Here is a 15,754-nt window from a genome sequence, read left to right on the forward strand (position 1 = left end):
TTAGGATGAAGCCAAGGTGGCCTGATTGTATTCTGGTCATAGCAATATTAGTATGGAAACTATTTCTTATGGCAGTATGTTGATTTCGCTGGTTACAAGCTTTCATTAATGTTGCAATGTGGTAATATTAATTATTTCCTCTGCTTTTATCTTTATTGACCTGTAACTTTGTATGGTGATTTTCTCCATTTCTACAGTAATGTATACCTTGGTTTTGGGTTTCTCGTTTTGGGTCTATATTTCCCTGCTAACAAGAGCTCAAGCTATAGTGACTATTGCATTTGGTGCTGCAGATAGAATTGCTTCATGAGCTTGAATTATTTGACACACATTTCTACACTTCACACAATGTTTCATCTCTACTATGCACATGACGATGTTGATTTCCTCAATGTAGGGTGTTATATTTTATATGTTGTCTCAGTACTAGAATAATGTGTCAAATCCCCATTTGAATGGCTAGATAATAGCCATGATGCTAAATTGGACTGATAGTCTATTAGTGTCATATATATATATATATATATATATATATATATATATATATATATATATATATATATATATATATATATATATATATATATATATATATATATATATATATAAACCATAGCTTTGACTCTATATCAACTATTTCCTTTTCCTCCTTTAATATTTTCTCATGAGCAAAATGGAAAGTTCTATCTTAATCCTTTTCATGTTTTCCTCGAGTTGAAGAGTAGTTGACATATTTAAGGCCCCATTGAACGGAACCCACTTCTCCTTTACTAATATACTAAATTCTTCCTCTGATTGCCAATATGAATTAAAGTTGAAAGGGCTTGGGGTTATTCTTCCCATAGAGGCCAATTATAGAAAAATGGGAAAGTGATATGATTCTCCCCATGATCCTACCCCGTACCCAGCCCATATCACATCAATAACCATAAATTTTGAAAAAAGGAACCCATCCAACCTATTCTCAAATCTTTTCCTCCCCCCACTCCCTCTCTCATTCCTTTGGGTTGGCCTTAGCTTGATGGGATCAATATAAAAGGTACCTAATTTCCTAGCAAAGAAATTAAACAAAGGATAAACTTGAGTTTAGGAACCCAAAACTTGAACTTTTCCAACTGATAAATTTAGGTCACCCCCAACAAAAACATTAGCTTGTTGAATAGGTTCCATATTGATGATGCTATCCCAATAACTAACCCTATTAGAGTATGGACCATATATGTTGAAAACTATAATTTTTTTGTCCAAATATTGAATATAAGGAATCACTCCCCATAATTCAAAATACCAAATGGTAAATCTACCCTTAGCATCTAGAAAACTAAAATCCAATCCCTTAAATAATTTCCCAACTCATTATATTTTTTGGCACCATCACTTCAAGACTCTTGCAATAACATTAAATCTAGGTTTTAAGACTCAATTTCTCTATTTTGAACTCATCACTTAAAACGACTACCCAACCGTGTACAATTAAAAGATGAGAAAATCAATAGGCACACCTCACAAGGGTGTTATTTACTTTAAGACACTAAATTTACTAGGTAACACTTAAATGAGCATGAGTCTTGAGTTATGCACAAAATTTAATATCCTACTCTACGAGACCTCTTGTTTCTTTTCCCCTCAATAACTCCTAATCCCCTTTCTAAACCCTCCTCCCCTCCAACACTACCCGCCCCAACATCATTAAAGACCTCCATTAACCTTAGATTTTATATGTTGCATTCCAAGATTTGGTGTTTTCTACTTTGATATGTACATTCATCATTAACATCACAACAAATAGACCCATTATGAGGAGCTACAACACGTTTTGATCCTGTAGCAGGGGATCTTATATGCCTAACTCCATAAAATGTCTACACCCAACAAGTCATTAATAGACCAAATGTTATTATTGTTCCCTGTAGTATGGTGCGTTGTAGCCCCTAACTCCATAAAATGTCTACACCAAACAAACCCTTCATAGACCAAGATAAACCCTTACCATTATCTCTCAAATAATCAACTAGCCTTACTTTTCCTAAATCAAAATAAGGATATTGCAAAATTAATGGGTTTAGATCCTTTAAGGACTTATATAAATCACTTTGGCATGGATCATAAGGTAGGTTGAGCCTCCTTTGTTGGTGATCCAATATGTTTAGGTGAAAGGGAATCCATTAGATCTACAACAACTACAAATTTCCCTATGTGCTTAACGTCTTGTAAATATTTTGTCACCAATCCCAATGCTCTGTTTGAACCACTAACGCATGTGGATAACGTAAAAAAATTAGATGTTGACACCACAAACCCATAATTGTAATTCACTTCCCTACCACCTTCACCCTTCTAAATTCAAGCTTTATTTCGAAAAGGTCTCTTGTAGTTCATAACAACATGGTAAAAAATATTGTAATATCCCCTAGTTAATATCAATCCTAGTTGGTTGAGTCAGCTAACTATGCCATAAATTAATTCAAATAAAAAGGGGCAGGGAGAATTCTCCTTTGACTCCTTGAGCAATAAAAACGAGACAAAAAAATTAAAGCAACATGGGCTACATTCTCCACGAGGGGAGTGCTACAAAATTGGTTAGAAGAGGGTAGTTAGTCATGGATGGGAAAAGGAGAGGACCCAAAGAGTATTGAAGGGGATACATGCACTCTTGGGGAGTGTTAAAAAACTTAGAGAGAGACACACATTGAATACGCAGAGGGAGAAAACCTCCTAGCACATAGAAGTTGTGGGAGGGCAGAGATAGCAACATTTTAGAATTTTTATAGAAGAGGCAGAAAAGGTAGCATCTTGAACTACTTTGATGGGTGCTAAAGAGAGATATAAACCAAATGAAGGGCCATATTAAAAGCTTGCAAGGCATAAGCATTAGAAATAGAGCAGTGGTTTGCCTTAGGATGAAGCCAAGGTGGCCTGGCGGAATTCTAGTTTAGCTATGCATTCATTGAAGGCTTCCCTCTGAAGTAACTCCACCTCAAGCTTTGGAAGCCTTCAATGAATGCAAAGTTGAACCAGAATCAGTTGCTTGTCTTAGGATGAAGGTAGGGTGACCTGGTGGTATTCTAGTTCAGTTGTGCATTCATTGAAGGCTTCCCTCTGAAGGCACTCCACCTCAAGCTTTGGAATCTCGCTCGGGGGTGAAAACTACAAATAATAGTGGTTGTAGCTTGTCTATGGTTTGTTGGAGAGTTAAATTCCCACTCTCAGTTGGACCACTTCTACATTGTTTCAGATAAGTGATTCCTATGCTCTTTACTCGCAATAAAATGTGTTCACATTCTTGGTTGAGATGGTGCATGATATGTTTGCGTTACTATTATTTACAATATTGTCTAATATGAAATATTGTTGTTTAAAGGCATTGGGTGATGTGTAAGAATATCAGTTATGTCATAGAAATATTAGTATGGAAACTCTTTCTGATGGCAGTATGTTGATTTCACTCATTGCAAGCTTTCATTAACATTGCAATGTGGTAATATTAATGATTTCCTCCTCTTTTATATTTATTGACCTGTAACTTTGTATGGTTATTTTCTCCATTTCTACATTAATGTATACCTTGGTTTTGGGTTTCTTGTTCTAGGTCTATATTCCCCTACTAACAAGAGCTCAAGCTATAGTGAATATTACATTTGGTGTTGCAGATGGAATTGCTTCATGAGATTGAATGATTTGACTTACATTTCTACACTTCACATAATGTAGCATCTCTACTATGCACATGACGGTGTTAATTTCCTCAATGCAATTTGTTATATTTTATATGTTTTCTCGATACTAGAATAATGTGACAAATCCCCATTTTAATGGCTAGATAATAGCCATGATGCTCAATTGGGCTGATAGTATATTAGTGTGATTATATATACATATACATATGTATATGTGCATATGCATATGCATATCCATATACAAATACATATACATATACATATGCATATACATATATCTGCACACAAATATATATATAAACCATTTAGCCTCCCTACTAACCATCTTCAACAACATGTCTTGTACTATCAAGTACACAAGCTTTAGTGGTTTTCTATGCATAATGGCTTTTTGCATCCCCTTCATAGGTTGTTTCTCCAGACTTGGTCTAGTTGTAGGATGAGCAGCTCCCTCAAGAAATTGTGGAGTTCTGGAGGGGAACTAGCCTTCCCTCCAAAAATTGTGCAATCCTGACTGACAGCCTATTGGGCTCCAGAATTGCACAATCCTCCCTATCAACCTTCACTGGAAAAACTGCGCAATCCAACCCAGCAGGACTGCTTAGCACTAAAATTTCGTAATTTTGGGCAACAATCAGCTTCTCAACCCAAAAATTGTGCAATCCCTCTAGGACAACCAACCCAACAGCTAACAGAAATTATGCAAATCTACGTAGGATGACTGCTCAACCCAGAAATTATGCAATCTTGGGAGACAGTCACTTGTTCCTTTCAGAAATTACGCAATCCCTCTCGGACAATCATCTCTGCTCAGCCCAAAAACTGCACAATTTTTCATCCCAGGACCGCAAACCGATGCATGTGCCTTCAGGTTGATCGGTTCCTTCCGGGACTGAGAAAAACTGATTTACATGCATGGATTGTTTCTCCCAAGGTAGCATGCAAAGGCATCCCTTGATTTAGGGATCTATCTTTAGCAGTTGGAGGTTACATGCAAGGATAATTTAAGAAACCTCCCGTAAAGTGTCGCTATTCCTAGATTTGTGGCATGCACATCCCAACCTCAATTTTATCAAAACTCATCAACCGGATGCTGCAAAGCTCATTCCTCACATTGACCTTGCAGCTCTAACATCCCACATTGCATCTAGGAGTCTTCGACACATTTAGCTCAGTTGTTTTGGGGTAAGCCCGCTTTTCATGTCTCGCACTGCATTTCTATTGCTTTTTGTGTTTCGCTTTGTGTGAGTGTTGTCTTCTTGATTTCAGTGAGTGCTTATTGTCGTTTTGATGTATGTTAGCTTGTAGAAGCATCGTTTTAGTTTTCGTTTGCATCTCACAACTGTCACATGCATGACACTATTTTTGCATGAACGGTCATCGTTGTGGTGACTCGCTTCACACACATGCTTGCTTTCCCATTTTCTTAATCATGCACTTGTTGTTTGCATGAATGATCATTCATTCTTGATTGCACTCATCTCACCATGCATGCAGAATTCTCATGTTTTCAGTTGCCCGTCAGCTAGTTTGGGCTGCCTTAGCCCAAACCGTGCCCTGCCCCGCTAGTACTACACATTTTCAAAAGTGAAGGCTCTGCTTGCCCTCCAGAAATTGCGCAAGCGTGGCCCAACACTGACATCTAGACTTGCATTGTGAAATTATTAGAACCAGTGTCCTACTGGCCCCAGAAACTGTCGAATGCAGTTTTTTGGTCACGTGTCACTACTGACTGAAATTGTGCATTGTGCAATTTCAGTCCTCAGCATGCCAGGTTGGACTGTGCATTGTATAGTTCCAATAATCAGTCAGCCTCCTGATAACCTGGACTATGCCTTGCGCAGTTTTGGTAGTCAGTCTCCCGACCTCCCAGTGAAAATTGTGCAACCTTCACGATCAATCACAAAAGTATGTTGCAAGTCAGTCCTCAAATTTGTTTTAGTTTTCAACTAACAGATTGCTTGCCATGAGTGTTGTTATGTCTCTAGGCATCATAGGTGTTCGTCTGTCTCTTAGCAGCACAAGTACAATGGCCTTCAGGAGAGCAGAGTCAAAGGACATCGTTGAGAACACAACGGGGTTTGTAGCCAAGCAAGTGTCTATGAGCTCACCTACCTATGAAGACATCAAGTTGTTCATAGACAAGGACATCAAGATAATATGGCAGCAACATTACATCAAGCAGCACCATCAACAACAGCAGAAGGTAGCACACCTGCATGCGATGAGTGCAAGAGGAAGGTTGTTGACAGCATGGAGGTGGAGCAAAGCTGCAAGCTCAAAGTAGATCCACTTATGAAGAAAGAAGCTTTGGAGACTCGGGCTATGAGGCGACGGCATGGCATGCAAATCATGGGAAGGCAGAGAATGGAACAGAGAAGGAGTTTCATGTGCTGAAGCCACAACTCAAGGAAGAACAGGAGTTGCATAGACGAGAGAATGAGTTGTAGCAGGAACGGGTACAGTAGGGGGTGCAACATGCACAGACGAATGAAACTACGCCCGTACAAGTAGCTGGCACGAAGTAGACAAGGTGAGCAGTGCGGTTGATTGCATGCAAGTGAATTCAGTAGAATGGATGTCATTGTGCACACGAATGTGATCCCACCAATTTTTAACACTCACCGAAGGCGAAGACAAGAAGCAATTCCAACTGGAGATGAACATGTATTTTGACAAGTTGATGCACACGGCCACCAGCACATGTTTGGAGAGCAGCGTAGACACTATGCATCACATGTTGCTGGTCCGATCGCACCCATGACGACCATGCGCATGCTATCAGACAAATTGGATGAAGGATCCATATCAGTGTACCCAGAGGAAACGGAGGCAAGGGTTCGCTTCAGCAAGAGGTCACCATTGAGTGCATGGACACCATCATGGATGACCAAGCTTGGCATCAGCTCACCACCTCCACCATCACAAGGATGTTAAAGAGTTGGTCTCACCACAACGGTCCGAGTGTCAGTGATGTCTTGCATGGCTTGCTCAACCCATTCTGTCTCACATGGGCACATGTGCATTGTAATGTAACATCTTGTCAAGTGGAAGTTCAAGTGTTGATAGTTGAATGTAACAGTCAACAATGTAAACTTTGAAACAGGAAATGATATCGTTACCCATTTCATAGAGATAGCAAAAAAGTGACCCGATTTTGAAAAGGGTGACACAGAACACACATATTTTTTAAAGCCTAGTTTTTGGCACTTCAAATAACCAATATGATTACCCGTTTTGTAGAGGTAGCAAAAAAGTGACCCGATTTTGAAAAGTGGTGATGCATAATACACTTCTTTTTTTTCGGAGCATATTTTTGACACTTTAAATTTTCTTATGTATCAAATATAAATATTTGTTTTTAAATGTTAGTGATTTTCATGCTGATTTTGAAACATGTTGATGCAGCATACCTTTTTTTTTTTTCAGAGGGCTTATTTTTCACACTTTAAAATTTATTATGTCCAATTTTTTTTGAAATCATGATTACTTAATGAATTTTCAAGTTGTTTTATTTTTCTTTTTTTAAATGTTGATTACTTAATATATATATATATATATATATATATATATATATATATATATATATATATATATATATATATATATATATATATATATATGTATGTTGATTACTTAAAAAAAAGTTATCTCATAAACCATAAAAGAATTTGGAAAAAAAAAAACAAAATTTTAAAAAACTATAAAATTAAGTAAAAATAGAAAAATTAAAAAAAAACATTAACACAAACTAGAAAAAATAAATAAAATAATAATTAAAAACAAACTAGATTAAAAAAAAAAAATAGAAAATTAACAAAAAAAAATAAATTAAAAACTACTAAGATTAAAATTAAAAACATTTGAAAAAAAAACTAAAAAAAATAAAAATATACTCAAATTAAAAATAAAAAACCAAAAACCAAAAAAAAAAATGAAAATTAAAAATATATATATATTTTTTCAAAATAAAGAAAAAATCAAAAAACATTTAAAATTTAAAAATAAATATCTATTTTTGATTTAAAAAAATAAAATAAAATCAAACAAACAAACTTTTAAATCTTTTATTAAACCCTATATTTTTTTATTTAAAAGCAAAACAATTTAAAATTTATGTGTGTGTGTCTGTGTGATTTAAAAAAAAAAATAAACATTTAAATTTTTTAATATATGAATATTTTTTATTTAAAAATAAAATAAAATGAAAAATATGCGCATATATATATATATAAGAACAAAAATTTAAAATTTAATTAATTTATACACTTTTTTTTTTATTTTATTTTTTTAAACTTAAAAAAAAAAGTTTAAACAAAAACAAATTATTAAAAAAAAAAAATTGAATCTACACCCTCCGCCGCTCAGTCGCCCGTTCTGTTGATCCTCCGGATTGTATTGTCTTGTGCTCTTTCGTTCTGGACTCCACACCTGTTGTGAACGAGGATCAAGTTGTCGACGGAGTTGGTGTTATGCAGCCAACATGCGCCATCATTCATGATGAGTGTGTGCAAGAATCCAAAGAAGAACTCATGGTGAAGGACGTCTCCCTTCGAGCTGCACATTGTTCACTCTATCCTGACATCCCTTGTGATTCTGCCACTGTTGATTTCCCCTATGAAAACTCATTTTTGGATTTTTCTACTTCTGATCATTCACAGTACATGTCGAATGTCAGTCTGTCATTACATTGCGGAGAGTACACATCTTCCTCTGAAAATTTGTCCAATCTGTCATCTGTCATTGCTGAAAACACAGAGGGTGAACATCCTTGCTTCTCAGCTACCCCTCTACACAATTCATCAAATCATGAGGATGCTGACAAACATCCTGAATTTTCTGATCTTGGTTGTCTTGATCTCTCTATTTCTTCATCCGATCACGATGTTGATTCAATCCTTGTTAATATGACTAAGATACTGTCTACGATGATCTATCTGCCAATGAGGTCGAAACTCCATAGACTGTCGAGGCACTTCAGCCTGAGCTGATGGTTATGTCAGGCCCTCGTTGTCCTGAGGTTGGTTTCAATTCTGATCAGGAAATTGTTGAAACACTCAAGGCTCCTCATCACTCTCTGCTTTGCATTAAAGATCAACCAAACACCTAGATTTTTCTTCCTCCACTCGAACTTCATGATCCCATCACTCATGCACTGGAGGAATCTTACATAACAAGCACACTTGCACAATGTAAGTGTTCTACCTTTCTCACATTTGCTTGCATGTCACAGTCAAGAGAATGCATACACTCAACATCTACACGCAGTGTAGCACAGTACCATGGCAAGTCCATGAAATACATGTCATGCGCTTTCACTCATTTTTGTTCTGTGGATGCGTGTAAGCTCGGAGTTTGTCCTTATTCATCGTTATATCTTTCATGCTTGATGGTTTGCGCAACCGTGGTGTTCACAAACCATGCCTTCACCAACATGGGTCAACCAATGCATCGGTGGCTACATTGGAAGTATCACTTCACATGAGATGACCCATGCACTGTTAGCTTAGGAGTAGGAGTAGTGTTTTCTTTTTGAGTTGTTTTCGTGCATGCATGTTTGCTTCTTTCTTTGTGTGTTTGTTCACTTGTGGTTTGTTTGCTTACTCGCTTTGCTTTCACATTTGCTTCTACTTCTTTTTTTGCTTTTTGGATTGTTTGCTTGTTATTGTCCTATTGTACTATGTAACAACCCCCCCATTTATACAAATAATAGTAATTTGACATATAAATGGGGACCCTTTTAAATTTTTAGGCTTTGAAAATAAATGCTAACTCTACAAATTTTCCTTAAAAAACCTTAAAAAAGAACTCATGCCTAAAGCTCTTATTGCAAATTTCATCTCGCAGTTTTCCATGTAACAATTGTTAACATTCCATCAAAAATCCCGAAATGCGAAATGCGATGAGGTCCCCGTTGTGATTTTTTGATCAAAACACTTGAATAACACGTGATTGCACTTCACAAATCGCAAATTGATAAATCATGCCATTGTGTCACCCCTTAAGAATTTTCGAAATGCGATATTGTGATTTTCACAATCACATTTCGCATTAACTCTCAATAACGTTATATGGCAACGTTTGAAAGCTGCGATGGTCAAATAAAGTGTGAAGCGTGGAGAAGTTATTGAGTTTTCATGTAATAATGAGTGGTTTGACAGAGTAATTAATGTTTAGCAGCTCGAGGAGAGGAGTTGATGTTTTCAAGTTATGTCTAGTTAACACTGAAATCTCATGCAAAATCTTCCCTCGATTCAAAGTCATTTCAAAGAACTCTCTACCATAATTTCCCTCTATTGTGTGTGCTGATATATCTCTTTCATTTCAGGCAAGATTTGAAAGAGATGTCATTGTGAAAGGTGATGCAAAAGCAGAAGAAACAGAGCATTATAGAGTCTGAGCTATCAAAAATGTCACCTATATTCATTGATACAATTTGCAGCGCTGATGGAGGAGCGACTACATGGGAAGTCATATACAACAGACTTGAAGATGAGCATCCTAAAATTAATGTCATAAAGACAACGACTAACTCAACAAAACCTTCGAGGGTCCAATTCAAATATGTTTCTTGTTCCTTCCTTCACAGAATAGGAGCAAGAGAAAAAATACTCCCATACAATGATATGATTAGATGGGTGGTGGAAAATCTCAATATTGAAGGCAGGCAATTCAGGAACTCGAAGATGGAGTTAATGGGTTCAACCAAAGTTGAAGGCTTGAAGCAAATGTATCATATACCTAAACCTCAGGACATATATGACAAATCATACCTGGCCAACTTTGTAAAGAAAAATGAAGAACCTTTCAAGATGATCCAGGGCTGGAGGGTCCTAGACAAAAAGTTCAAATATGATAAAACGGGTATGTATCTTGTAGCTTCTTTGGAAAACCCCTAGAACTATGCAGTTTCTATGTTATGTAGGTTATATGGATTACCTAATAATACCAAGTTTTCCATAGAATGGATTCCTTTAATTGATGCTTGTGTCAATTCCCACATAATAAATTGGGCCACTATCCTATTTGATAACCTAGCCACTGCCATCTCTGAGTATCGTAAGAAGAGATCCTCTTCCACAAAGAAACTTCCTCCATTTTATTTCAGTGCCTATATCATGGATGCCATCTATTTCTGTACTAAATTTCCAATCATGGGTTGGAAATGGACTTTGCAGGACCCCTACCCCATCCATCTCAGCCATAAACAGATTTGGGAATCCCATTATATACCCCATTTTTATAAAGTATGCCATGTTGTTATTTTACCATTGCATCAATTGATTTTTAATAAGAAAGTCCTCAGGTTTTCCAAAGAATTCACTACAAACCTTCTCGTAGTAGGCAAGTATTTTTTTAAAGAATTTTTTACATATATCATAGTTTTTGGCAGTACAGCAGACCCGCATGTACTCCCTTTGTATGTCTCCGATAAGCTACTAGTAAGAGAAATAGCTCACCGAATTGTGGGTAAAGGCTTAACCAAGACCCTAAAATATAAGAAGAAGTCTTTGTGGTCATCCTTTCCCATTCGGTGTGGTTCTTTTTCATTGGCCAAGTTCAACCATGCAACCAATGAATCACTAAGCCTAGAGAGCCTCAGGCTCCATACTCTGCTAAAGAGGCAATTCGACCCTGACAAGATAGCACATAAAATTACGACTGCAATAAATATTAATCCCTTTAATCATGAGTCTAATGATTCCGAAGATATTTTACAATCTGCTAATTCATTTGAACAAGTGTTCGATTGGGTGAAGGCCAATTTGAGTCTTGAAGATTTTGAGAAGTTTCAGGAATTTCGAAATCGAATGCTCGAAATAATTCCATTGTATTTGTTAAGACCCGAGGACAAACCTACACCCAGTGTAACTATCAACAATGAGGGACCGAATTCTCACATAGAGTCTCAAGTGGATACAAGGAAAGCACAGGATACAGGGAAATCCTAGGACACAGAGAATACAGTAGAATCCAGCAGGAGGTCAGCCGAAAAGCAATTCATAAGTGAGCCAACTAAAGATACTGGTTCTGAGATAAAAAGCACCAATTTAGAGCAGGAGTGGGACCAATTCAATAAGAAACTACAAGACACTCCTAAGACAATAGATTCCTAGGAAACAACAGAATATCACACTCCTCTGCAAACTTGGAAAACTTCAGAGTCTGAGCTGATGGATGAGCAAGGGACAATTTCACAGCATACAAGAATCATTCCTATATTACCAACATCGTAGATTATCATAAAGGTGACTGAAATTCCTCCTTTAGATGTGTTCTACAGCCCACTACATAAGGCTGTAGTGAGAAGACAGAGGAAAAGAAGGAGGGGGAAACACTCGAGATCCTAGCAGGGAATGAATCGATGGACATAGTCTGGAAGGATATACCTTCCAATCCTACTGAAAATTTAACAAGACTGTCGTAGTTTACAAGGGCATATGTTATTGCCACCATGGATAAAGCTACGAAGGTATCTATTTTGTTAAGGGAGAGGGAAGAGAAGATAGCGCAACTCAAACAACAACTGCAAATTGAAGAAGCAAATGTAAACCAGCAAGCTATTGAACAAATCGCTCAATCGCAACAGAATATTGAAGTATTAAAGATAAGCCATGAAGCAGACATTTCTGCGAAGAACATGCAAATCCAAGAATTGCAAGAAGCCATGGAAAAATATGAAGATGTCCCCACTGTCGATGAATTCATCAAAGAGGTACTAGAGCTAAATTTCCTTCTATCAAAACAACAAGATATATTTTGCCAAAGAATGTCACATGTCACCCCTTATTTGATCACTAGTGATTAGTTGACGGATAAAGCGATTGACCAGAGAACTGAATTTAATGATTTAAATAAAAAGATCTCTGAATTCATTGAATGGAAAGAAATTGAAGAAGGAAGGAGAGATAATCTTCCTAAAATTGAGGAGACACATAAGGACATTCTATTCATGGATTGGGATGTGTGGATCAATCAGGTTCAATTAGCAATGGCAAGAGCGACAAGAGTGGCAAAGAACATAGTAAAAGCAGTAAGTTACACTTTTCACACTACCAATTTGATGAAAGCAGGTAGTCCAAAGGTGCTACCAAATTTAAATGACTTGGGTCAAAACTGGAAGGCAAAGGTGAAAACTCAAAGGGAGGCTATCGCAAAGTTATCAAAGACTAATTGGGAGGCATATTGGCAATACCTTGTCAAGCCTCACAGCCAAATCATGACGCTCAATTTCTCACTCCATTCAACTCAAAGGACGTTGCCACCTCTCACAGATGCTATCTTCGTAGGATAGGTCAGAACGTAGTTTGGGGCACCTCCTCAAGTGAAACCGATGTCTGATATATGCGATCTAAAGGAGAAACTGGCAGACAACAAGTCATCTTTATAACCTCTGCTCATCAATTCACTTTTATTTTTAGAGTTAGTTGCTAGCTAGGAGGAAGGTTGTTTAAAACCTCCTCAAATTTTTGTATAATCTAATTTTTAACATTAGTTAGATAATATTTATACCCTTCTCATGCATTTAGAGAAGGGTCCAGAATTTTATCAAAAACATTTGCAAAGAATTCACTTTTGTAAGTTTGTGAATGCCGTGATGAAATTATGCAACATGGTCATTTCTTTTAAATATCAGATTGCTTTCCTTTGTTGATGCACCATTGTATACTTGGAGAATAATTTGATTTGGAGAAAGGAGTTGATCTATGTCACTAGTCAAATGAGAAGAACCTCACACATATGGTACTTTTATCTTGTATGATTAGTTATGTTTTTGTTTAATTAGTGATAACATTTCATTTTCATGAATTGTATATGGAATATATTATTTCTGTTATGCGTTAATTGCACTATTGTATGATGCCTAGTTGAAGTGTTTATTTCCATATATAATCATCAGATATATGCGATATAGTTTATACATTTCTTTGACTAACTATTTAGTAAAAGAAATTATGTTTACACATTATAATCTATGTTTAATGCATGAATGATATTTATTATCACATCTCAAACATATATCTTTTTAGATTACATATTACACAGAATACCTAGGTTTATATTAGATTAAGTTAGCTATATATTTGCATGATAGAATAGGCCATTTAGTTATCATTATTCTTACTACAATCGCTTGAAAACTACCCACTCTAATTTTAAAACCCACATTGGGAAATTGGTCCCATCATCCCCAGTTGGAGCCACCACATCAAATGGAAAAGGAGTTGTCTTTAAGGTCCAGACCGGGTGGTTATCCCCCATGTTGGAGCAGCAGAAATCTGAGGCTTCAACATGTTCATAGGTTGGTTTCGCATGAAATAGTGTATGAATCATGAAACAAGCTGGGTAAAGTACAAGATGACTTGTACAACTATCAACATCTGGTTATTTGTTGTCTACTGTCTTATGTAATAAATTTTTAGCTTCAGCCCATGACACATCAAAGGAAAATAAGTATTGTTCGAAGTGAACCTTGGAGAAAACACAACGCTTGCACGCCAACTAGTCTCACCTACTCTAGTCGGTTCTTTCTAAGTTAATCCTTGTCAGCTCAGTCAAGTAGAGTAAGGTGAGGGGGGAACCTTAACAAGCACGTCAGAGGTATACATAAACTACTTCTATGAAGGAAAAACCTCTTCTGCTCTCAATAAGTTGGGATCCCTCTTCCACCTCTGAAAAGAATAAGTGTTGTGCATAGTTATGAAATGAAAAGTGAAAAAAATGAAAAAGTGAAAATTTTCAAAAAAAATTGAAAAATGAATAAGGCAAAAGAAGAGAAAGGCTTCTTGGGTAGAAAGGTGATGCAAGTAACTCCATCGGGGTACTAACGACGCTCGTTGGAAGTGGAGCAATGCTTATGTTCCTAAGTGACTCTGTCGGGTTACTATTCAGGCCTGCTCGCAGTGGAGCAACACCAAAGATGAAACTAAGACTCTGACGACTATACTGCTTATGCATCAATATACCCCTCAACCCCAATCGAAAGAAATGTGTTGGCTTGTCTTGGAATGTGTGTCGACCGACCAAGGGCTTGGCAGATGCTACATCTTACAAACAAGCAAGTGTGGAAACCAAGATGACCAGAGAACTAAACAATGCTTTCAAAGGTGTTAGACTTTCTTTTCACGAACAAGGTACATTCAGAGAGTTGGAGTTCTACCAGTTTATCACCAAGTGTTGTAGCGGCTACAACCACCCTCCAAATTTTTTCCTTAGCTCCGTTTTGGAGCGTGCCTATCGATCATCTTTAACAGCATGTCTTGCACTGTCAAGTACATAAGCTTCAGTGGTTTTCTAGCAGATTTCCACCCTATGCATGACGGCTTGTTACATCCCCTTCACAGGTTGTTTCCCCAGACTTGGTCTAGCTGTAGGATGAGCATCTCCCTCAAGAAATTGTGCAATTTTGGAGGGGAACTAGCCTTCCCTCCAGAAATTGCACAATCCTAATTGACAGCCTACTGCGCTCCATAATTGTGTAATCCTACCTGTCAACCTTCACTAGAAAAATTACGCAATCCACCCCAGTAGGACTGCTCAACCTAGAAATTGCACAATTTTGGGCAGCAGACAACTGATCAGCCCATAAATTATGCAATCCCCCTGGGACAACCAGCTTAACAACTAGAAGACATTGTGCAAATCTACCCCAAGACAACTGCTCAACCCAAAAATTGCGCAATCCTAGGATACAGTTACCTGTTCCTCTTAGAAATTACGTAATCCCTCTGGGACAGTCATCTCTACTCAGCCCAAAAACTACGCAGTTTTTCATCCCAGGCCTGCAAACTGATGCATGTGCCTTCAGGCTAATTGGTTCCCTCTAAGATCGAGCAAACCTGATTTGCATGCATGGATTATTTATCCCAAGGCAGCATGCAAAGGCATCCCTTAATTCTGGGATCTATTTTTAGCAACTGGAGGTTACATGCAAGGATCATTTTAGAAACCTCACACCAAGTGTCGCTCTTCCTAGATTTGTGGCATGCACGTCCCAACCTCAATTTTATCAAAAATCATCAACCGGATGCTGTAGAGCTCATTCCTCACATCGACCTTGCAGCTCTGACATCCCA

This window comes from Pinus tabuliformis, chromosome 9 (genome assembly GCF_031772625.1).
Source record: "Pinus tabuliformis cultivar Carrire ecotype Pingquan chromosome 9, CPIR1, whole genome shotgun sequence".
NCBI classification, from domain to species: Eukaryota; Viridiplantae; Streptophyta; class Pinopsida; order Pinales; family Pinaceae; genus Pinus; species Pinus tabuliformis.